The sequence below is a fragment of the Hyla sarda genome, unplaced genomic scaffold (assembly GCF_029499605.1).
Source record: "Hyla sarda isolate aHylSar1 unplaced genomic scaffold, aHylSar1.hap1 scaffold_1072, whole genome shotgun sequence".
NCBI lineage: Eukaryota > Metazoa > Chordata > Amphibia > Anura > Hylidae > Hyla > Hyla sarda.
The window spans coordinates 45,697-68,231 of NW_026607692.1; the positions used below are offsets into that span (position 1 = coordinate 45,697).

A 22,535-nucleotide genomic window follows, 5' to 3' on the forward strand; every position below is an offset into this window, starting at 1 on the left:
CTTACCTGCTTTGATAAAAAAAAATCTGATTTTAGATTTGGTGCCCTCCCACCAGTGCAGCATAGGCTCATGGGGTTTTCTTTGTGATTGCCAGCATTGGTAGGTCCGCACAAACTCCTCTTTTATCTCAGGGTCCTCTAGGAGTGTGGTGTTTAATCTCCAGAGGCCCCTTTTTGCTTTTTGCTCCCCCTCTAGCTCCAGGCCCACCAAGAGGAGCTTATGATCAGAGAAGATATTCTGCTCGAGCGTGCATTTCAGGGGTTTAAAAGCTCTAGAGGAAAAAATAAAATCGATTCTGGAGCTCACTCTTCCATTGGACCATGTGGCGCCCGGGTCCTCCGGCAAGAGATCCTTCCAGCAATCTTTCAAATTAAAATCATCAATAAAATTTTTAAGCAGGTAAGAAGTGCGGTCTTTACGATTAATATCCCCACCCTGCCGGTGTTCCCCATCACGTATGCAGTTAAAATCACCTCCCACCAGCAGGGGGGAAGACCCAACACAAAACAGTGGTAAAATTTCAAATAGTTCTGCCCGCTCCTGTTTATCAGGAGGGGCATACACATTTAAAACACGAATTAAAAGTCCATTAAAATATAGATGAATTAAAAGAGCTCTGCCAGGCACAATCTCAATTACTGTATGAATAGAAAAGGACTGGCCTCGGCAGAGCAGCCCAACACCCACAGAACGACAGTCATTTGCACCGGACCATATGGATGGGCCCAGCTTCCAGTCTTCTTTTAAGTCTTTATAGTCCATTTTACTAGGGATTCCACATTCTTGTAGCAGGCAAAGGTCAAAGTCACATGTCTCTAGATAAGAAAATAAAGCAGCCCTGCGATCAGGGCTCTTTAAGGACCTCACATTGAGTGAGGCAATTTTTACAGGGATAGGCATAGTTTATGGAGAGTCCGTGCTTGGAGAATCAAAGTCAATAATAAGCTGCGTACCGTCATCCCCCGCCTGCGGGGTCATCAGCTCCTTGATGTTCTGAGGGTCGGAGCTTGAGATCGATGATGCCCCGACCCTGAGCTCGCTCTCGTCCGAACTACGGCACGCCGCTTTCCTTTGAATGTCTTCCTCTTCTTCTTCTCTTTGTCTTTTAAATGTCACACTGCTGTCCATATCCTCTGTGTTGCTCTCACTCGATGTAATCTCTGGCCCCCGGCTGATGGATCTGCGTCTTCTTTCATCTTTTGACGACTGGAACTGCTGCACAGGGGCCTGTGAGGCCTCTTTTCCGGAACCTTTGCCGCTACCTTGGGAAGTTTTCATCGCTTGTTCCCCAGCAAGCGTTGCTGAGGACTGTTGCTCCAACTTCCCCATCGATCGACGATGGCCAGTTTTACCCACCGGGTCCACTGCTGGCGGGGCAGCAAACCCTGGTTTGGCGCCACTTGTCTTCTTGGCCCTGTCCTGTATAGGCGGAGTAACAGGACCGGGCTCAGACCTGGCCACCTGGCTCCCCTTCCGGCGGGCTTTCACCGGGGCCTCTTCGTCCGGAGCAGGGCGACCCTGGGCCAAGCCAGTACCTGGCTTATGCTGCAATTTTGGGTCCACCTCTGCCCCCACCGAGGCCCGTCGGCTGCCACCCGCCACAGGTGAGCCCCCTTCAGAAGTTTTGGCGGGCTCTTGAGCCAGGTAGGAAGTCGATCGACGTCTTTCAATTTCCCGGGCAGTAAACTCGATCACCCGCCCGGGCTTCGTGGAATCCCCATGGCCTCCCCCTAGCACTACCACCGGTGGGCCCCCCGATGGAGCACCAGAGGTCTTGGGCCTGGACCCATCAGTACCTGCCATCTGGGGTTTGGGCATCTTAAAAAAGGACGTCTTTTGTCCTGTCCCCTCTTTGGGTGGGCCCAGCCTTGACCCACCCATCGTAGTTTTTGCTTTATGGGGACAGGAATTAAAATCGTGATTTTCCTCTCCGCAGAGGTTGCACCTTATCGTATGGCTACATCTTGAGGCTATGTGACCTTCTTGGCCACACCTATTGCAGCGAATCACACGCTCCGCGCCGCAGGTCTCCTGGGTGTGGCCAAACCTCAAGCAATTTCGGCAATACATAGGCATTTGAGGATAGAACAGGAAGCCCCGAACTCTCCCGATGGCAAAATTTGGGGGCGGATGGCAAAGACCCCCAATACCACCGGGATCCTTACGGAGCTTGACCCAGAACTTCCTCTTGCCGTTCCAGAACCGCACGGAGTTCAAGATTTTGTTTGCGAATCGCACCTCTTCGCAGTATCGTCGAAGAAAAGTGGCTATATCCTCCGTGGTCACATGAGGGCTGTGCATAGCCACCACCAACGGTATATGTTCCTCACCATAGAGGAACTGGAACGAAAGACCGTCGAGTCGATCGTCCCTCTGGTCCGCACCAGACAAGGTTGCATAGATGTTATCGCAACACGCCGTGGCCGTGAAGGTGACGGTATACAGGCCACGGCTTTCCTGGTCATTTAGACACAGGATGTCCTCCCTATTGAGGCGGAAGTAGTCAAGAAGAATCACCTCCGCAATGAAGCGGAGGTTCTTCAACTGACGATGGCTCTCCGACACCTCTATGCGGATGGTATTTCGCATCGACATTTCCCCAGAGGGGAAAGCCCAGGAGAACGGCATCTTCCACACCCAGGGACTAAGCCCCTTCCCCAATAGCAGCAGGGGCTCGGAATCCCGCTATAAAAGCGGAACCCTTACCCAAGGCAGAGGTCGGGGGTACCCTAGGTGCTTCCGAAGCTACAGGTAACGCTCAACGTACCGAAAATGCCTTCTGAGACACAAGGTCCCAGAGACAGGGGGATCGCAACCCGTTGTCCGTGGACTAAGCCCGCTCCCCAATAGCAGCAAGGGGGTGAAGTCCCTCCGTAAGGAGAGACAATCCCCCAAGGCCGAGAAGCGGGGTACCACAGACACCTTCCGACCAGACCAAATGCAGATACTACACTTGATCTTAGCCAAAAGGCCGAGAAGCGATAACCGTGAAAGGGGCGGGCCCAACAAGGTGCCCTTCATGGGCACTATCACTGCTTGCTGTCAGGGAGGCTGCCAGACAATTTTCCATGCACACTCTGGGCTGGGGGGCAGTCAACCACCAGTACACACAGCAGAACCTAAACCCATACCATTATTGCTAAGCAGCAAGACAGGGGCCCATTGCACTCCCACGGGGCCTTTTTAAATGCAATCCATAACCCGGATTTGCCAGGAACCCTTCTTACTCCTCCTACTTGCATGTGACACTGGGCTTAGGATCTGCATAGGAAACACACACACAAGCACACACCTACCTTTGTTGCCTGCAGATGCCTCCTTGGCTGTCCCCAAACGGTATCAAACCAACACCCACGGGAAGCTGTAAGCATAGAGGACATGCCTGCACCCCATTGGACTTACCTGTGTGGGTTAAACCCGGGTTATTTGACAACCTATGGCGGTGATGGTTCTGCTCAGGCAGAGCAGTGCTGATGCTCCTCATAAAGCTGTCGCTGCTGTGAAGGTTCTAGGTGACATCACAAATCCCTATGGTTACATACACAACAAAGCTGGGTTGTTGTTGTTTACACTCTGCAAGGCCTGTGGAAGTGAGTGACATCATAGCACTGTAGTTCTGAGGGTTCTAGATGGATGCAACAATCTCCTGTTGCTTCTATGAAGGCCATAATAGACGACATCACCAAACAGCTCCATAGTCACATACACAGCAAAGGAGAGATGTTGTTTACACCTAGTGATGTCAGTGGTATTGAGTGACATCACAGCACAGTGCTAAGGCTCCTGGGCCTGGACACAGCAGCGGCTGCAATATCTCAACGGAGAATACGTTTATATATATGTGTGTGTGTGCGCGTATATATATATATATATATATATATATATATATATATATATATATATATTTCTCCGCCGAAATCACTTTTAAACCCATTTCCACCTTTTTTTCCCTTCTCTTCCTCTTACTTTTTTTTCACGTTTTTTTACGTTTTTCTCCTTTTCGCCTCTTTTCTGGGCGTATTATTCTTCTTTTTCTTCGTCTAATGCATACCCCATCAGTGCAGCAATGCTTATTCAATACCGCCAGCAGATGGAGACACTGGGGGATAATTTTCGAAGGATTTATACTGATTTTTCCTGTCTGAATTTGTCGCACAGAAAGTTGCAGGCCAAATATGTGTGACATTTCTGCGACTTTAGCTTCTAGAGCATTTTTACAACATTATACATAGGTGCTGAATACATAAAAAGCGACTGTTCAGCGACAGACAAGTCGCATCGGCTGAAAGTAGGCCAGAATGTCAGTCCATGTTGGAGCAGGTTTAGATACAGTCTAAAGTATAGATCTCAAAGTCTGTGCACAGAATTTAGCAAGGGCCTCGCACCTTCTGATGCATCAGGTAGGTGCACAATAGCATAGCCTAACCCTCTGTACTTTGGTCTATATTGATGCGGGACATAGACAGCCAGCTGATGACCAATCCATTAGTGCAATGGATGGCTGGAAGCATTTGTCTTTGCCTTTGCAATACCACAGAAGCAATGCATGGTCAATGTACAGCAATGACACACCTGTGTGAACAGCCAGGAGACCCCCCCCCCCCCCCATGTTATGTTACATAGTTACATAGTTAGTACGGTCGAAAAAAGACATATGTCCATCAAGTTCAACCAGGGAATTAAGGGGTAGGGGTGTGGCGCGATATTGGGGAAGGGATGAGATTTTATATTTCTTCATAAGCATTAATCTTATTTTGTCAATAGGAACATTCAGCACCCACCCGCTATCAAGGCAGCTGCCTATCATGTCATGCCCTACCTGCACAGGTGTGCTGGCTACTCAAATGATCCAATTAAGGAGGCCATTTAGTCAGCAGCAGCAGAAGTCCTGTGCCTGGACGCTCCAACAGCGGCCAGACACAAGCAGAAGCAGAAGCAGCAGAAGCAGCAGCAGCACCACCTTTTGTTTTTTGGCTGCAGCAGCAGCAAGGCCCACAGGGCTGGCTAGCTGGCTAGCCAGCAAGCAGGTAGCAATGAAAGTAGGAATCTTTCTTTTTAACCCTGTAAGGGGGTGGTGCACTGTACCCGAAGATACTGCCATATCGGGTCAATGCATAGGGCGACGGAAGCAAGCTTCGAAATCGGCCCCCGTTCTCAAAAATCCATTTAATATATGGTCCCCAGATAGGGGACGTATCAGATATTAAACTGATAAGAACAGATACTACACTTGATCTTAGCCAAAAGGCCGAGAAGCGATAACCGTGAAAGGGGCGGGCCCAACAAGGTGCCCTTCATGGGCACTATCACTGCTTGCTGTCAGGGAGGCTGCCAGACAATTTTCCATGCACACTCTGGGCTGGGGGGCAGTCAACCACCAGTACACACAGCAGAACCTAAACCCATACCATTATTGCTAAGCAGCAAGACAGGGGCCCATTGCACTCCCACGGGGCCTTTTTAAATGCAATCCATAACCCGGATTTGCCAGGAACCCTTCTTACTCCTCCTACTTGCATGTGACACTGGGCTTAGGATCTGCATAGGAAACACACACACAAGCACACACCTACCTTTGTTGCCTGCAGATGCCTCCTTGGCTGTCCCCAAACAGTATCAAACCAACACCCACGGGAAGCTGTAAGCATAGAGGACATGCCTGCACCCCATTGGACTTACCTGTGTGGGTTAAACCCGGGTTATTTGACAACCTATGGCGGTGATGGTTCTGCTCAGGCAGAGCAGTGCTGATGCTCCTCATAAAGCTGTCGCTGCTGTGAAGGTTCTAGGTGACATCACAAATCCCTATGGTTACATACACAACAAAGCTGGGTTGTTGTTGTTTACACTCTGCAAGGCCTGTGGAAGTGAGTGACATCATAGCACTGTAGTTCTGAGGGTTCTAGATGGATGCAACAATCTCCTGTTGCTTCTATGAAGGCCATAATAGACGACATCACCAAACAGCTCCATAGTCACATACACAGCAAAGGAGAGATGTTGTTTACACCTAGTGATGTCAGTGGTATTGAGTGACATCACAGCACAGTGCTAAGGCTCCTGGGCCTGGACACAGCAGCGGCTGCAATATCTCAACGGAGAATACGTTTATATATATGTGTGTGTGTGCGCGTATATATATATATATATATATATATATATATATATATATATATATATATATATATATTTCTCCGCCGAAATCACTTTTAAACCCATTTCCACCTTTTTTTCCCTTCTCTTCCTCTTACTTTTTTTTCACGTTTTTTTACGTTTTTCTCCTTTTCGCCTCTTTTCTGGGCGTATTATTCTTCTTTTTCTTCTTTTTTTTCGTCTAATGCATACCCCATCAGTGCAGCAATGCTTATTCAATACCGCCAGCAGATGGAGACACTGGGGGATAATTTTCTAAGGATTTATACTGATTTTTCCTGTCTGAATTTGTCGCACAGAAAGTTGCAGGCCAAATATGTGTGACATTTCTGCGACTTTAGCTTCTAGAGCATTTTTACAACATTATACATAGGTGCTGAATACATAAAAAGCGACTGTTCAGCGACAGACAAGTCGCATCGGCTGAAAGTAGGCCAGAATGTCAGTCCATGTTGGAGCAGGTTTAGATACAGTCTAAAGTATAGATCTCAAAGTCTGTGCACAGAATTTAGCAAGGGCCTCGCACCTTCTGATGCATCAGGTAGGTGCACAATAGCATAGCCTAACCCTCTGTACTTTGGTCTATATTGATGCGGGACATAGACAGCCAGCTGATGACCAATCCATTAGTGCAATGGATGGCTGGAAGCATTTGTCTTTGCCTTTGCAATACCACAGAAGCAATGCATGGTCAATGTACAGCAATGACACACCTGTGTGAACAGCCAGGAGACCCCCCCCCCCCCATGTTATGTTACATAGTTACATAGTTAGTACGGTCGAAAAAAGACATATGTCCATCAAGTTCAACCAGGGAATTAAGGGGTAGGGGTGTGGCGCGATATTGGGGAAGGGATGAGATTTTATATTTCTTCATAAGCATTAATCTTATTTTGTCAATTAGGAACATTCAGCACCCACCCGCTATCAAGGCAGCTGCCTATCATGTCATGCCCTACCTGCACAGGTGTGCTGGCTACTCAAATGATCCAATTAAGGAGGCCATTTAGTCAGCAGCAGCAGAAGTCCTGTGCCTGGACGCTCCAACAGCGGCCAGACACAAGCAGAAGCAGAAGCAGCAGAAGCAGCAGCAGCACCACCTTTTGTTTTTTGGCTGCAGCAGCAGCAAGGCCCACAGGGCTGGCTAGCTGGCTAGCCAGCAAGCAGGTAGCAATGAAAGTAGGAATCTTTCTTTTTAACCCTGTAAGGGGGTGGTGCACTGTACCCGAAGATACTGCCATATCGGGTCAATGCATAGGGCGACGGAAGCAAGCTTCGAAATCGGCCCCCGTTCTCAAAAATCCATTTAATATATGGTCCCCAGATAGGGGACGTATCAGATATTAAACTGATAAGAACAGATACTACACTTGATCTTAGCCAAAAGGCCGAGAAGCGATAACCGTGAAAGGGGCGGGCCCAACAAGGTGCCCTTCATGGGCACTATCACTGCTTGCTGTCAGGGAGGCTGCCAGACAATTTTCCATGCACACTCTGGGCTGGGGGGCAGTCAACCACCAGTACACACAGCAGAACCTAAACCCATACCATTATTGCTAAGCAGCAAGACAGGGGCCCATTGCACTCCCACGGGGCCTTTTTAAATGCAATCCATAACCCGGATTTGCCAGGAACCCTTCTTACTCCTCCTACTTGCATGTGACACTGGGCTTAGGATCTGCATAGGAAACACACACACAAGCACACACCTACCTTTGTTGCCTGCAGATGCCTCCTTGGCTGTCCCCAAACGGTATCAAACCAACACCCACGGGAAGCTGTAAGCATAGAGGACATGCCTGCACCCCATTGGACTTACCTGTGTGGGTTAAACCCGGGTTATTTGACAACCTATGGCGGTGATGGTTCTGCTCAGGCAGAGCAGTGCTGATGCTCCTCATAAAGCTGTCGCTGCTGTGAAGGTTCTAGGTGACATCACAAATCCCTATGGTTACATACACAACAAAGCTGGGTTGTTGTTGTTTACACTCTGCAAGGCCTGTGGAAGTGAGTGACATCATAGCACTGTAGTTCTGAGGGTTCTAGATGGATGCAACAATCTCCTGTTGCTTCTATGAAGGCCATAATAGACGACATCACCAAACAGCTCCATAGTCACATACACAGCAAAGGAGAGATGTTGTTTACACCTAGTGATGTCAGTGGTATTGAGTGACATCACAGCACAGTGCTAAGGCTCCTGGGCCTGGACACAGCAGCGGCTGCAATATCTCAACGGAGAATACGTTTATATATATGTGTGTGTGTGCGCGTATATATATATATATATATATATATATATATATATTTCTCCGCCGAAATCACTTTTAAACCCATTTCCACCTTTTTTTCCCTTCTCTTCCTCTTACTTTTTTTTCACGTTTTTTTACGTTTTTCTCCTTTTCGCCTCTTTTCTGGGCGTATTATTCTTCTTTTTCTTCTTTTTTTTCGTCTAATGCATACCCCATCAGTGCAGCAATGCTTATTCAATACCGCCAGCAGATGGAGACACTGGGGGATAATTTTCTAAGGATTTATACTGATTTTTCCTGTCTGAATTTGTCGCACAGAAAGTTGCAGGCCAAATATGTGTGACATTTCTGCGACTTTAGCTTCTAGAGCATTTTTACAACATTATACATAGGTGCTGAATACATAAAAAGCGACTGTTCAGCGACAGACAAGTCGCATCGGCTGAAAGTAGGCCAGAATGTCAGTCCATGTTGGAGCAGGTTTAGATACAGTCTAAAGTATAGATCTCAAAGTCTGTGCACAGAATTTAGCAAGGGCCTCGCACCTTCTGATGCATCAGGTAGGTGCACAATAGCATAGCCTAACCCTCTGTACTTTGGTCTATATTGATGCGGGACATAGACAGCCAGCTGATGACCAATCCATTAGTGCAATGGATGGCTGGAAGCATTTGTCTTTGCCTTTGCAATACCACAGAAGCAATGCATGGTCAATGTACAGCAATGACACACCTGTGTGAACAGCCAGGAGACCCCCCCCCCCCATGTTATGTTACATAGTTACATAGTTAGTACGGTCGAAAAAAGACATATGTCCATCAAGTTCAACCAGGGAATTAAGGGGTAGGGGTGTGGCGCGATATTGGGGAAGGGATGAGATTTTATATTTCTTCATAAGCATTAATCTTATTTTGTCAATTAGGAACATTCAGCACCCACCCGCTATCAAGGCAGCTGCCTATCATGTCATGCCCTACCTGCACAGGTGTGCTGGCTACTCAAATGATCCAATTAAGGAGGCCATTTAGTCAGCAGCAGCAGAAGTCCTGTGCCTGGACGCTCCAACAGCGGCCAGACACAAGCAGAAGCAGAAGCAGCAGACGCAGAAGCAGCAGAAGCAGCAGCAGCACCACCTTTTGTTTTTTGGCTGCAGCAGCAGCAAGGCCCACAGGGCTGGCTAGCTGGCTAGCCAGCAAGCAGGTAGCAATGAAAGTAGGAATCTTTCTTTTTAACCCTGTAAGGGGGTGGTGCACTGTACCCGAAGATACTGCCATATCGGGTCAATGCATAGGGCGACGGAAGCAAGCTTCGAAATCGGCCCCCGTTCTCAAAAATCCATTTAATATATGGTCCCCAGATAGGGGACGTATCAGATATTAAACTGATAAGAACAGATACTACACTTGATCTTAGCCAAAAGGCCGAGAAGCGATAACCGTGAAAGGGGCGGGCCCAACAAGGTGCCCTTCATGGGCACTATCACTGCTTGCTGTCAGGGAGGCTGCCAGACAATTTTCCATGCACACTCTGGGCTGGGGGGCAGTCAACCACCAGTACACACAGCAGAACCTAAACCCATACCATTATTGCTAAGCAGCAAGACAGGGGCCCATTGCACTCCCACTGGGCCTTTTTAAATGCAATCCATAACCCGGATTTGCCAGGAACCCTTCTTACTCCTCCTACTTGCATGTGACACTGGGCTTAGGATCTGCATAGGAAACACACACACAAGCACACACCTACCTTTGTTGCCTGCAGATGCCTCCTTGGCTGTCCCCAAACGGTATCAAACCAACACCCACGGGAAGCTGTAAGCATAGAGGACATGCCTGCACCCCATTGGACTTACCTGTGTGGGTTAAACCCGGGTTATTTGACAACCTATGGCGGTGATGGTTCTGCTCAGGCAGAGCAGTGCTGATGCTCCTCATAAAGCTGTCGCTGCTGTGAAGGTTCTAGGTGACATCACAAATCCCTATGGTTACATACACAACAAAGCTGGGTTGTTGTTGTTTACACTCTGCAAGGCCTGTGGAAGTGAGTGACATCATAGCACTGTAGTTCTGAGGGTTCTAGATGGATGCAACAATCTCCTGTTGCTTCTATGAAGGCCATAATAGACGACATCACCAAACAGCTCCATAGTCATATACACAGCAAAGGAGAGATGTTGTTTACACCTAGTGATGTCAGTGGTATTGAGTGACATCACAGCACAGTGCTAAGGCTCCTGGGCCTGGACACAGCAGCGGCTGCAATATCTCAACGGAGAATACGTTTATATATATGTGTGTGTGTGCGCGTATATATATATATATATATATATATATATATATATATATATATATATATTCTCCGCCGAAATCACTTTTAAACCCATTTCCACCTTTTTTTCCCTTCTCTTCCTCTTACTTTTTTTTCACGTTTTTTTACGTTTTTCTCCTTTTCGCCTCTTTTCTGGGCGTATTATTCTTCTTTTTCTTCTTTTTTTTCGTCTAATGCATACCCCATCAGTGCAGCAATGCTTATTCAATACCGCCAGCAGATGGAGACACTGGGGGATAATTTTCTAAGGATTTATACTGATTTTTCCTGTCTGAATTTGTCGCACAGAAAGTTGCAGGCCAAATATGTGTGACATTTCTGCGACTTTAGCTTCTAGAGCATTTTTACAACATTATACATAGGTGCTGAATACATAAAAAGCGACTGTTCAGCGACAGACAAGTCGCATCGGCTGAAAGTAGGCCAGAATGTCAGTCCATGTTGGAGCAGGTTTAGATACAGTCTAAAGTATAGATCTCAAAGTCTGTGCACAGAATTTAGCAAGGGCCTCGCACCTTCTGATGCATCAGGTAGGTGCACAATAGCATAGCCTAACCCTCTGTACTTTGGTCTATATTGATGCGGGACATAGACAGCCAGCTGATGACCAATCCATTAGTGCAATGGATGGCTGGAAGCATTTGTCTTTGCCTTTGCAATACCACAGAAGCAATGCATGGTCAATGTACAGCAATGACACACCTGTGTGAACAGCCAGGAGACCCCCCCCCCCCCATGTTATGTTACATAGTTACATAGTTAGTACGGTCGAAAAAAGACATATGTCCATCAAGTTCAACCAGGGAATTAAGGGGTAGGGGTGTGGCGCGATATTGGGGAAGGGATGAGATTTTATATTTCTTCATAAGCATTAATCTTATTTTGTCAATTAGGAACATTCAGCACCCACCCGCTATCAAGGCAGCTGCCTATCATGTCATGCCCTACCTGCACAGGTGTGCTGGCTACTCAAATGATCCAATTAAGGAGGCCATTTAGTCAGCAGCAGCAGAAGTCCTGTGCCTGGACGCTCCAACAGCGGGCAGACACAAGCAGAAGCAGAAGCAGCAGAAGCAGCAGCAGCACCACCTTTTGTTTTTTGGCTGCAGCAGCAGCAAGGCCCACAGGGCTGGCTAGCTGGATAGCCAGCAAGCAGGTAGCAATGAAAGTAGGAATCTTTCTTTTTAACCCTGTAAGGGGGTGGTGCACTGTACCCGAAGATACTGCCATATCGGGTCAATGCATAGGGCGACGGAAGCAAGCTTCGAAATCGGCCCCCGTTCTCAAAAATCCATTTAATATATGGTCCCCAGATAGGGGACGTATCAGATATTAAACTGATAAGAACAGATACTACACTTGATCTTAGCCAAAAGGCCGAGAAGCGATAACCGTGAAAGGGGCGGGCCCAACAAGGTGCCCTTCATGGGCACTATCACTGCTTGCTGTCAGGGAGGCTGCCAGACAATTTTCCATGCACACTCTGGGCTGGGGGGCAGTCAACCACCAGTACACACAGCAGAACCTAAACCCATACCATTATTGCTAAGCAGCAAGACAGGGGCCCATTGCACTCCCACGGGGCCTTTTTAAATGCAATCCATAACCCGGATTTGCCAGGAACCCTTCTTACTCCTCCTACTTGCATGTGACACTGGGCTTAGGATCTGCATAGGAAACACACACACAAGCACACACCTACCTTTGTTGCCTGCAGATGCCTCCTTGGCTGTCCCCAAACGGTATCAAACCAACACCCACGGGAAGCTGTAAGCATAGAGGACATGCCTGCACCCTATTGGACTTACCTGTGTGGGTTAAACCCGGGTTATTTGACAACCTATGGCGGTGATGGTTCTGCTCAGGCAGAGCAGTGCTGATGCTCCTCATAAAGCTGTCGCTGCTGTGAAGGTTCTAGGTGACATCACAAATCCCTATGGTTACATACACAACAAAGCTGGGTTGTTGTTGTTTACACTCTGCAAGGCCTGTGGAAGTGAGTGACATCATAGCACTGTAGTTCTGAGGGTTCTAGATGGATGCAACAATCTCCTGTTGCTTCTATGAAGGCCATAATAGACGACATCACCAAACAGCTCCATAGTCACATACACAGCAAAGGAGAGATGTTGTTTACACCTAGTGATGTCAGTGGTATTGAGTGACATCACAGCACAGTGCTAAGGCTCCTGGGCCTGGACACAGCAGCGGCTGCAATATCTCAACGGAGAATACGTTTATATATATGTGTGTGTGTGCGCGTATATATATATATATATATATATATATATATATATATATATATATATATTTCTCCGCCGAAATCACTTTTAAACCCATTTCCACCTTTTTTTCCCTTCTCTTCCTCTTACTTTTTTTTCACGTTTTTTTACGTTTTTCTCCTTTTCGCCTCTTTTCTGGGCGTATTATTCTTCTTTTTCTTCTTTTTTTTTCGTCTAATGCATACCCCATCAGTGCAGCAATGCTTATTCAATACCGCCAGCAGATGGAGACACTGGGGGATAATTTTCTAAGGATTTATACTGATTTTTCCTGTCTGAATTTGTCGCACAGAAAGTTGCAGGCCAAATATGTGTGACATTTCTGCGACTTTAGCTTCTAGAGCATTTTTACAACATTATACATAGGTGCTGAATACATAAAAAGCGACTGTTCAGCGACAGACAAGTCGCATCGGCTGAAAGTAGGCCAGAATGTCAGTCCATGTTGGAGCAGGTTTAGATACAGTCTAAAGTATAGATCTCAAAGTCTGTGCACAGAATTTAGAAAGGGCCTCGCACCTTCTGATGCATCAGGTAGGTGCACAATAGCATAGCCTAACCCTCTGTACTTTGGTCTATATTGATGCGGGACATAGACAGCCAGCTGATGACCAATCCATTAGTGCAATGGATGGCTGGAAGCATTTGTCTTTGCCTTTGCAATACCACAGAAGCAATGCATGGTCAATGTACAGCAATGACACACCTGTGTGAACAGCCAGGAGACCCCCCCCCCCCCCATGTTATGTTACATAGTTACATAGTTAGTACGGTCGAAAAAAGACATATGTCCATCAAGTTCAACCAGGGAATTAAGGGGTAGGGGTGTGGCGCGATATTGGGGAAGGGATGAGATTTTATATTTCTTCATAAGCATTAATCTTATTTTGTTAATTAGGAACATTCAGCACCCACCCGCTATCAAGGCAGCTGCCTATCATGTCATGCCCTACCTGCACAGGTTTGCTGGCTACTCAAATGATCCAATTAAGGAGGCCATTTAGTCAGCAGCAGCAGAAGTCCTGTGCCTGGACGCTCCAACAGCGGCCAGACACAAGCAGAAGCAGAAGCAGCAGAAGCAGCAGCAGCACCACCTTTTGTTTTTTGGCTGCAGCAGCAGCAAGGCCCACAGGGCTGGCTAGCTGGCTAGCCAGCAAGCAGGTAGCAATGAAAGTAGGAATCTTTCTTTTTAACCCTGTAAGGGGGTGGTGCACTGTACCCGAAGATACTGCCATATCGGGTCAATGCATAGGGCGACGGAAGCAAGCTTCGAAATCGGCCCCCGTTCTCAAAAATCCATTTAATATATGGTCCCCAGATAGGGGACGTATCAGATATTAAACTGATAAGAACAGATACTACACTTGATCTTAGCCAAAAGGCCGAGAAGCGATAACCGTGAAAGGGGCGGGCCCAACAAGGTGCCCTTCATGGGCACTATCACTGCTTGCTGTCAGGGAGGCTGCCAGACAATTTTCCATGCACACTCTGGGCTGGGGGGCAGTCAACCACCAGTACACACAGCAGAACCTAAACCCATACCATTATTGCTAAGCAGCAAGACAGGGGCCCATTGCACTCCCACGGGGCCTTTTTAAATGCAATCCATAACCCGGATTTGCCAGGAACCCTTCTTACTCCTCCTACTTGCATGTGACACTGGGCTTAGGATCTGCATAGGAAACACACACACAAGCACACACCTACCTTTGTTGCCTGCAGATGCCTCCTTGGCTGTCCCCAAACGGTATCAAACCAACACCCACGGGAAGCTGTAAGCATAGAGGACATGCCTGCACCCCATTGGACTTACCTGTGTGGGTTAAACCCGGGTTATTTGACAACCTATGGCGGTGATGGTTCTGCTCAGGCAGAGCAGTGCTGATGCTCCTCATAAAGCTGTCGCTGCTGTGAAGGTTCTAGGTGACATCACAAATCCCTATGGTTACATACACAACAAAGCTGGGTTGTTGTTGTTTACACTCTGCAAGGCCTGTGGAAGTGAGTGACATCATAGCACTGTAGTTCTGAGGGTTCTAGATGGATGCAACAATCTCCTGTTGCTTCTATGAAGGCCATAATAGACGACATCACCAAACAGCTCCATAGTCACATACACAGCAAAGGAGAGATGTTGTTTACACCTAGTGATGTCAGTGGTATTGAGTGACATCACAGCACAGTGCTAAGGCTCCTGGGCCTGGACACAGCAGCGGCTGCAATATCTCAACGGAGAATACGTTTATATATATGTGTGTGTGTGCGCGTATATATATATATATATATATATATATATATTTCTCCGCCGAAATCACTTTTAAACCCATTTCCACCTTTTTTTCCCTTCTCTTCCTCTTACTTTTTTTTCACGTTTTTTTACGTTTTTCTCCTTTTCGCCTCTTTTCTGGGCGTATTATTCTTCTTTTTCTTCTTTTTTTTCGTCTAATGCATACCCCATCAGTGCAGCAATGCTTATTCAATACCGCCAGCAGATGGAGACACTGGGGGATAATTTTCTAAGGATTTATACTGATTTTTCCTGTCTGAATTTGTCGCACAGAAAGTTGCAGGCCAAATATGTGTGACATTTCTGCGACTTTAGCTTCTAGAGCATTTTTACAACATTATACATAGGTGCTGAATACATAAAAAGCGACTGTTCAGCGACAGACAAGTCGCATCGGCTGAAAGTAGGCCAGAATGTCAGTCCATGTTGGAGCAGGTTTAGATACAGTCTAAAGTATAGATCTCAAAGTCTGTGCACAGAATTTAGCAAGGGCCTCGCACCTTCTGATGCATCAGGTAGGTGCACAATAGCATAGCCTAACCCTCTGTACTTTGGTCTATATTGATGCGGGACATAGACAGCCAGCTGATGACCAATCCATTAGTGCAATGGATTGCTGGAAGCATTTGTCTTTGCCTTTGCAATACCACAGAAGCAATGCATGGTCAATGTACAGCAATGACACACCTGTGTGAACAGCCAGGAGACCCCCCCCCCCCATGTTATGTTACATAGTTACATAGTTAGTACGGTCGAAAAAAGACATATGTCCATCAAGTTCAACCAGGGAATTAAGGGGTAGGGGTGTGGCGCGATATTGGGGAAGGGATGAGATTTTATATTTCTTCATAAGCATTAATCTTATTTTGTCAATTAGGAACATTCAGCACCCACCCGCTATCAAGGCAGCTGCCTATCATGTCATGCCCTACCTGCACAGGTGTGCTGGCTACTCAAATGATCCAATTAAGGAGGCCATTTAGTCAGCAGCAGCAGAAGTCCTGTGCCTGGACGCTCCAACAGCGGCCAGACACAAGCAGAAGCAGAAGCAGCAGAAGCAGCAGCAGCACCACCTTTTGTTTTTTGGCTGCAGCAGCAGCAAGGCCCACAGGGCTGGCTAGCTGGCTAGCCAGCAAGCAGGTAGCAATGAAAGTAGGAATCTTTCTTTTTAACCCTGTAAGGGGGTGGTGCACTGTACCCGAAGATACTGCCATATCGGGTCAATGCATAGGGTGACGGAAGCAAGCTTCGAAATCGGCCCCCGTTCTCAAAAATCCATTTAATATATGGTCCCCAGATAGGGGACGTATCAGATATTAAACTGATAAGAACAGATACTACACTTGATCTTAGCCAAAAGGCCGAGAAGCGATAACCGTGAAAGGGGCGGGCCCAACAAGGTGCCCTTCATGGGCACTATCACTGCTTGCTGTCAGGGAGGCTGCCAGACAATTTTCCATGCACACTCTGGGCTGGGGGGCAGTCAACCACCAGTACACACAGCAGAACCTAAACCCATACCATTATTGCTAAGCAGCAAGACAGGGGCCCATTGCACTCCCACGGGGCCTTTTTAAATGCAATCCATAACCCGGATTTGCCAGGAACCCTTCTTACTCCTCCTACTTGCATGTGACACTGGGCTTAGGATCTGCATAGGAAACACACACACAAGCACACACCTACCTTTGTTGCCTGCAGATGCCTCCTTGGCTGTCCCCAAACGGTATCAAACCAACACCCACGGGAAGCTGTAAGCATAGAGGACATGCCTGCACCCCATTGGACTTACCTGTGTGGGTTAAACCCGGGTTATTTGACAACCTATGGCGGTGATGGTTCTGCTCAGGCAGAGCAGTGCTGATGCTCCTCATAAAGCTGTCGCTGCTGTGAAGGTTCTAGGTGACATCACAAATCCCTATGGTTACATACACAACAAAGCTGGGTTGTTGTTGTTTACACTCTGCAAGGCCTGTGGAAGTGAGTGACATCATAGCACTGTAGTTCTGAGGGTTCTAGATGGATGCAACAATCTCCTGTTGCTTCTATGAAGGCCATAATAGACGACATCACCAAACAGCTCCATAGTCACATACACAGCAAAGGAGAGATGTTGTTTACACCTAGTGATGTCAGTGGTATTGAGTGACATCACAGCACAGTGCTAAGGCTCCTGGGCCTGGACACAGCAGCGGCTGCAATATCTCAACGGAGAATACGTTTATATATATGTGTGTGTGTGCGCGTATATATATATATATATATATATATATATATATATATATATATTTCTCCGCCGAAATCACTTTTAAACCCATTTCCACCTTTTTTTCCCTTCTCTTCCTCTTACTTTTTTTTCACGTTTTTTTACGTTTTTCTCCTTTTCGCCTCTTTTCTGGGCGTATTATTCTTCTTTTTCTTCTTTTTTTTCGTCTAATGCATACCCCATCAGTGCAGCAATGCTTATTCAATACCGCCAGCAGATGGAGACACTGGGGGATAATTTTCTAAGGATTTATACTGATTTTTCCTGTCTGAATTTGTCGCACAGAAAGTTGCAGGCCAAATATGTGTGACATTTCTGCGACTTTAGCTTCTAGAGCATTTTTACAACATTATACATAGGTGCTGAATACATAAAAAGCGACTGTTCAGCGACAGACAAGTCGCATCGGCTGAAAGTAGGCCAGAATGTCAGTCCATGTTGGAGCAGGTTTAGATACAGTCTAAAGTATAGATCTCAAAGTCTGTGCACAGAATTTAGCAAGGGCCTCGCACCTTCTGATGCATCAGGTAGGTGCACAATAGCATAGCCTAACCCTCTGTACTTTGGTCTATATTGATGCGGGACATAGACAGCCAGCTGATGACCAATCCATTAGTGCAATGGATGGCTGGAAGCATTTGTCTTTGCCTTTGCAATACCACAGAAGCAATGCATGGTCAATGTACAGCAATGACACACCTGTGTGAACAGCCAGGAGACCCCCCCCCCCCCCCATGTTATGTTACATAGTTACATAGTTAGTACGGTCGAAAAAAGACATATGTCCATCAAGTTCAACCAGGGAATTAAGGGGTAGGGGTGTGGCGCGATATTGGGGAAGGGATGAGATTTTATATTTCTTCATAAGCATTAATCTTATTTTGTCAATTAGGAACATTCAGCACCCACCCGCTATCAAGGCAGCTGCCTATCATGTCATGCCCTACCTGCACAGGTGTGCTGGCTACTCAAATGATCCAATTAAGGAGGCCATTTAGTCAGCAGCAGCAGAAGTCCTGTGCCTGGACGCTCCAACAGCGGCCAGACACAAGCAGAAGCAGAAGCAGCAGAAGCAGCAGCAGCACCACCTTTTGTTTTTTGGCTGCAGCAGCAGCAAGGCCCACAGGGCTGGCTAGCTGGCTAGCCAGCAAGCAGGTAGCAATGAAAGTAGGAATCTTTCTTTTTAACCCTGTAAGGGGGTGGTGCACTGTACCCGAAGATACTGCCATATCGGGTCAATGCATAGGGCGACGGAAGCAAGCTTCGAAATCGGCCCCCGTTCTCAAAAATCCATTTAATATATGGTCCCCAGATAGGGGACGTATCAGATATTAAACTGATAAGAACAGATACTACACTTGATCTTAGCCAAAAGGCCGAGAAGCGATAACCGTGAAAGGGGCGGGCCCAACAAGGTGCCCTTCATGGGCACTATCACTGCTTGCTGTCAGGGAGGCTGCCAGACAATTTTCCATGCACACTCTGGGCTGGGGGGCAGTCAACCACCAGTACACACAGCAGAACCTAAACCCATACCATTATTGCTAAGCAGCAAGACAGGGGCCCATTGCACTCCCACGGGGCCTTTTTAAATGCAATCCATAACCCGGATTTGCCAGGAACCCTTCTTACTCCTCCTACTTGCATGTGACACTGGGCTTAGGATCTGCATAGGAAACACACACACAAGCACACACCTACCTTTGTTGCCTGCAGATGCCTCCTTGGCTGTCCCCAAACGGTATCAAACCAACACCCACGGGAAGCTGTAAGCATAGAGGACATGCCTGCACCCCATTGGACTTACCTGTGTGGTTTAAACCCGGGTTATTTGACAACCTATGGCGGTGATGGTTCTGCTCAGGCAGAGCAGTGCTGATGCTCCTCATAAAGCTGTCGCTGCTGTGAAGGTTCTAGGTGACATCACAAATCCCTATGGTTACATACACAACAAAGCTGGGTTGTTGTTGTTTACACTCTGCAAGGCCTGTGGAAGTGAGTGACATCATAGCACTGTAGTTCTGAGGGTTCTAGATGGATGCAACAATCTCCTGTTGCTTCTATGAAGGCCATAATAGACGACATCACCAAACAGCTCCATAGTCACATACACAGCAAAGGAGAGATGTTGTTTACACCTAGTGATGTCAGTGGTATTGAGTGACATCACAGCACAGTGCTAAGGCTCCTGGGCCTGGACACAGCAGCGGCTGCAATATCTCAACGGAGAATACGTTTATATATATGTGTGTGTGTGCGCGTATATATATATATATATATATATATATATATATATATATATATTTCTCCGCCGAAATCACTTTTAAACCCATTTCCACCTTTTTTTCCCTTCTCTTCCTCTTACTTTTTTTTCACGTTTTTTTACGTTTTTCTCCTTTTCGCCTCTTTTCTGGGCGTATTATTCTTCTTTTTCTTCTTTTTTTTCGTCTAATGCATACCCCATCAGTGCAGCAATGCTTATTCAATACCGCCAGCAGATGGAGACACTGGGGGATAATTTTCTAAGGATTTATACTGATTTTTCCTGTCTGAATTTGTCGCACAGAAAGTTGCAGGCCAAATATGTGTGACATTTCTGCGACTTTAGCTTCTAGAGCATTTTTACAACATTATACATAGGTGCTGAATACATAAAAAGCGACTGTTCAGCGACAGACAAGTCGCATCGGCTGAAAGTAGGCCAGAATGTCAGTCCATGTTGGAGCAGGTTTAGATACAGTCTAAAGTATAGATCTCAAAGTCTGTGCACAGAATTTAGCAAGGGCCTCGCACCTTCTGATGCATCAGGTAGGTGCACAATAGCATAGCCTAACCCTCTGTACTTTGGTCTATATTGATGCGGGACATAGACAGCCAGCTGATGACCAATCCATTAGTGCAATGGATGGCTGGAAGCATTTGTCTTTGCCTTTGCAATACCACAGAAGCAATGCATGGTCAATGTACAGCAATGACACACCTGTGTGAACAGCCAGGAGACCCCCCCCCCCCCCCATGTTATGTTACATAGTTACATAGTTAGTACGGTCGAAAAAAGACATATGTCCATCAAGTTCAACCAGGGAATTAAGGGGTAGGGGTGTGGCGCGATATTGGGGAAGGGATGAGATTTTATATTTCTTCATAAGCATTAATCTTATTTTGTCAATTAGGAACATTCAGCACCCACCCGCTATCAAGGCAGCTGCCTATCATGTCATGCCCTACCTGCACAGGTGTGCTGGCTACTCAAATGATCCAATTAAGGAGGCCATTTAGTCAGCAGCAGCAGAAGTCCTGTGCCTGGACGCTCCAACAGCGGCCAGACACAAGCAGAAGCAGAAGCAGCAGAAGCAGCAGCAGCACCACCTTTTGTTTTTTGGCTGCAGCAGCAGCAAGGCCCACAGGGCTGGCTAGCTGGCTAGCCAGCAAGCAGGTAGCAATGAAAGTAGGAATCTTTCTTTTTAACCCTGTAAGGGGGTGGTGCACTGTACCCGAAGATACTGCCATATCGGGTCAATGCATAGGGCGACGGAAGCAAGCTTCGAAATCGACCCCCGTTCTCAAAAATCCATTTAATATATGGTCCCCAGATAGGGGACGTATCAGATATTAAACTGATAAGAACAGATACTACACTTGATCTTAGCCAAAAGGCCGAGAAGCGATAACCGTGAAAGGGGCGGGCCCAACAAGGTGCCCTTCATGGGCACTATCACTGCTTGCTGTCAGGGAGGCTGCCAGACAATTTTCCATGCACACTCTGGGCTGGGGGGCAGTCAACCACCAGTACACACAGCAGAACCTAAACCCATACCATTATTGCTAAGCAGCAAGACAGGGGCCCATTGCACTCCCACGGGGCCTTTTTAAATGCAATCCATAACCCGGATTTGCCAGGAACCCTTCTTACTCCTCCTACTTGCATGTGACACTGGGCTTAGGATCTGCATAGGAAACACACACACAAGCACACACCTACCTTTGTTGCCTGCAGATGCCTCCTTGGCTGTCCCCAAACGGTATCAAACCAACACCCACGGGAAGCTGTAAGCATAGAGGACATGCCTGCACCCCATTGGACTTACCTGTGTGGGTTAAACCCGGGTTATTTGACAACCTATGGCGGTGATGGTTCTGCTCAGGCAGAGCAGTGCTGATGCTCCTCATAAAGCTGTCGCTGCTGTGAAGGTTCTAGGTGACATCACAAATCCCTATGGTTACATACACAACAAAGCTGGGTTGTTGTTGTTTACACTCTGCAAGGCCTGTGGAAGTGAGTGACATCATAGCACTGTAGTTCTGAGGGTTCTAGATGGATGCAACAATCTCCTGTTGCTTCTATAAAGGCCATAATAGACGACATCACCAAACAGCTCCATAGTCACATACACAGCAAAGGAGAGATGTTGTTTACACCTAGTGATGTCAGTGGTATTGAGTGACATCACAGCACAGTGCTAAGGCTCCTGGGCCTGGACACAGCAGCGGCTGCAATATCTCAACGGAGAATACGTTTATATATATGTGTGTGTGTGCGCGTATATATATATATATATATATATATATATATATATATTTCTCCGCCGAAATCACTTTTAAACCCATTTCCACCTTTTTTTCCCTTCTCTTCCTCTTACTTTTTTTTCACGTTTTTTTACGTTTTTCTCCTTTTCGCCTCTTTTCTGGGCGTATTATTCTTCTTTTTCTTCTTTTTTTTCGTCTAATGCATACCCCATCAGTGCAGCAATGCTTATTCAATACCGCCAGCAGATGGAGACACTGGGGGATAATTTTCTAAGGATTTATACTGATTTTTCCTGTCTGAATTTGTCGCACAGAAAGTTGCAGGCCAAATATGTGTGACATTTCTGCGACTTTAGCTTCTAGAGCATTTTTACAACATTATACATAGGTGCTGAATACATAAAAAGCGACTGTTCAGCGACAGACAAGTCGCATCGGCT

General features: G+C 46.8%; 8 non-coding genes and 1 pseudogene across 8 annotated transcripts; all 9 read right to left on the bottom strand.

Annotated features, from left to right (window-relative positions):
* Positions 1 to 2,765: 2,765 nt before the first annotated feature.
* Positions 2,766 to 2,983, bottom strand: LOC130300279 (U2 spliceosomal RNA; annotated as a pseudogene).
* Positions 2,984 to 5,069: 2,086 nt separating this feature from the next.
* LOC130300243 (U2 spliceosomal RNA) lies at positions 5,070 to 5,260 on the bottom strand. Its single transcript, XR_008851226.1, has one exon. It is a non-coding gene; the product is annotated as a U2 spliceosomal RNA (small nuclear RNA).
* Positions 5,261 to 7,362: 2,102 nt separating this feature from the next.
* Positions 7,363 to 7,553, bottom strand: LOC130300244 (U2 spliceosomal RNA). The gene has a single exon (XR_008851227.1). It is a non-coding gene; the product is annotated as a U2 spliceosomal RNA (small nuclear RNA).
* A 2,094-nt stretch (positions 7,554 to 9,647) lies between these two features.
* On the bottom strand, positions 9,648 to 9,838 carry LOC130300246 (U2 spliceosomal RNA). Its single transcript, XR_008851229.1, has one exon. It is a non-coding gene; the product is annotated as a U2 spliceosomal RNA (small nuclear RNA).
* Positions 9,839 to 11,931: 2,093 nt separating this feature from the next.
* Positions 11,932 to 12,122, bottom strand: LOC130300247 (U2 spliceosomal RNA). Its single transcript, XR_008851230.1, has one exon. It is a non-coding gene; the product is annotated as a U2 spliceosomal RNA (small nuclear RNA).
* Positions 12,123 to 14,218: 2,096 nt separating this feature from the next.
* Positions 14,219 to 14,409, bottom strand: LOC130300248 (U2 spliceosomal RNA). Its single transcript, XR_008851231.1, has one exon. It is a non-coding gene; the product is annotated as a U2 spliceosomal RNA (small nuclear RNA).
* A 2,075-nt stretch (positions 14,410 to 16,484) lies between these two features.
* Positions 16,485 to 16,675, bottom strand: LOC130300264 (U2 spliceosomal RNA). The gene has a single exon (XR_008851247.1). It is a non-coding gene; the product is annotated as a U2 spliceosomal RNA (small nuclear RNA).
* Positions 16,676 to 18,765: 2,090 nt separating this feature from the next.
* Positions 18,766 to 18,956, bottom strand: LOC130300249 (U2 spliceosomal RNA). The gene has a single exon (XR_008851232.1). It is a non-coding gene; the product is annotated as a U2 spliceosomal RNA (small nuclear RNA).
* Positions 18,957 to 21,046: 2,090 nt separating this feature from the next.
* LOC130300261 (U2 spliceosomal RNA) lies at positions 21,047 to 21,237 on the bottom strand. The gene has a single exon (XR_008851244.1). It is a non-coding gene; the product is annotated as a U2 spliceosomal RNA (small nuclear RNA).
* Positions 21,238 to 22,535: the final 1,298 nt, after the last annotated feature.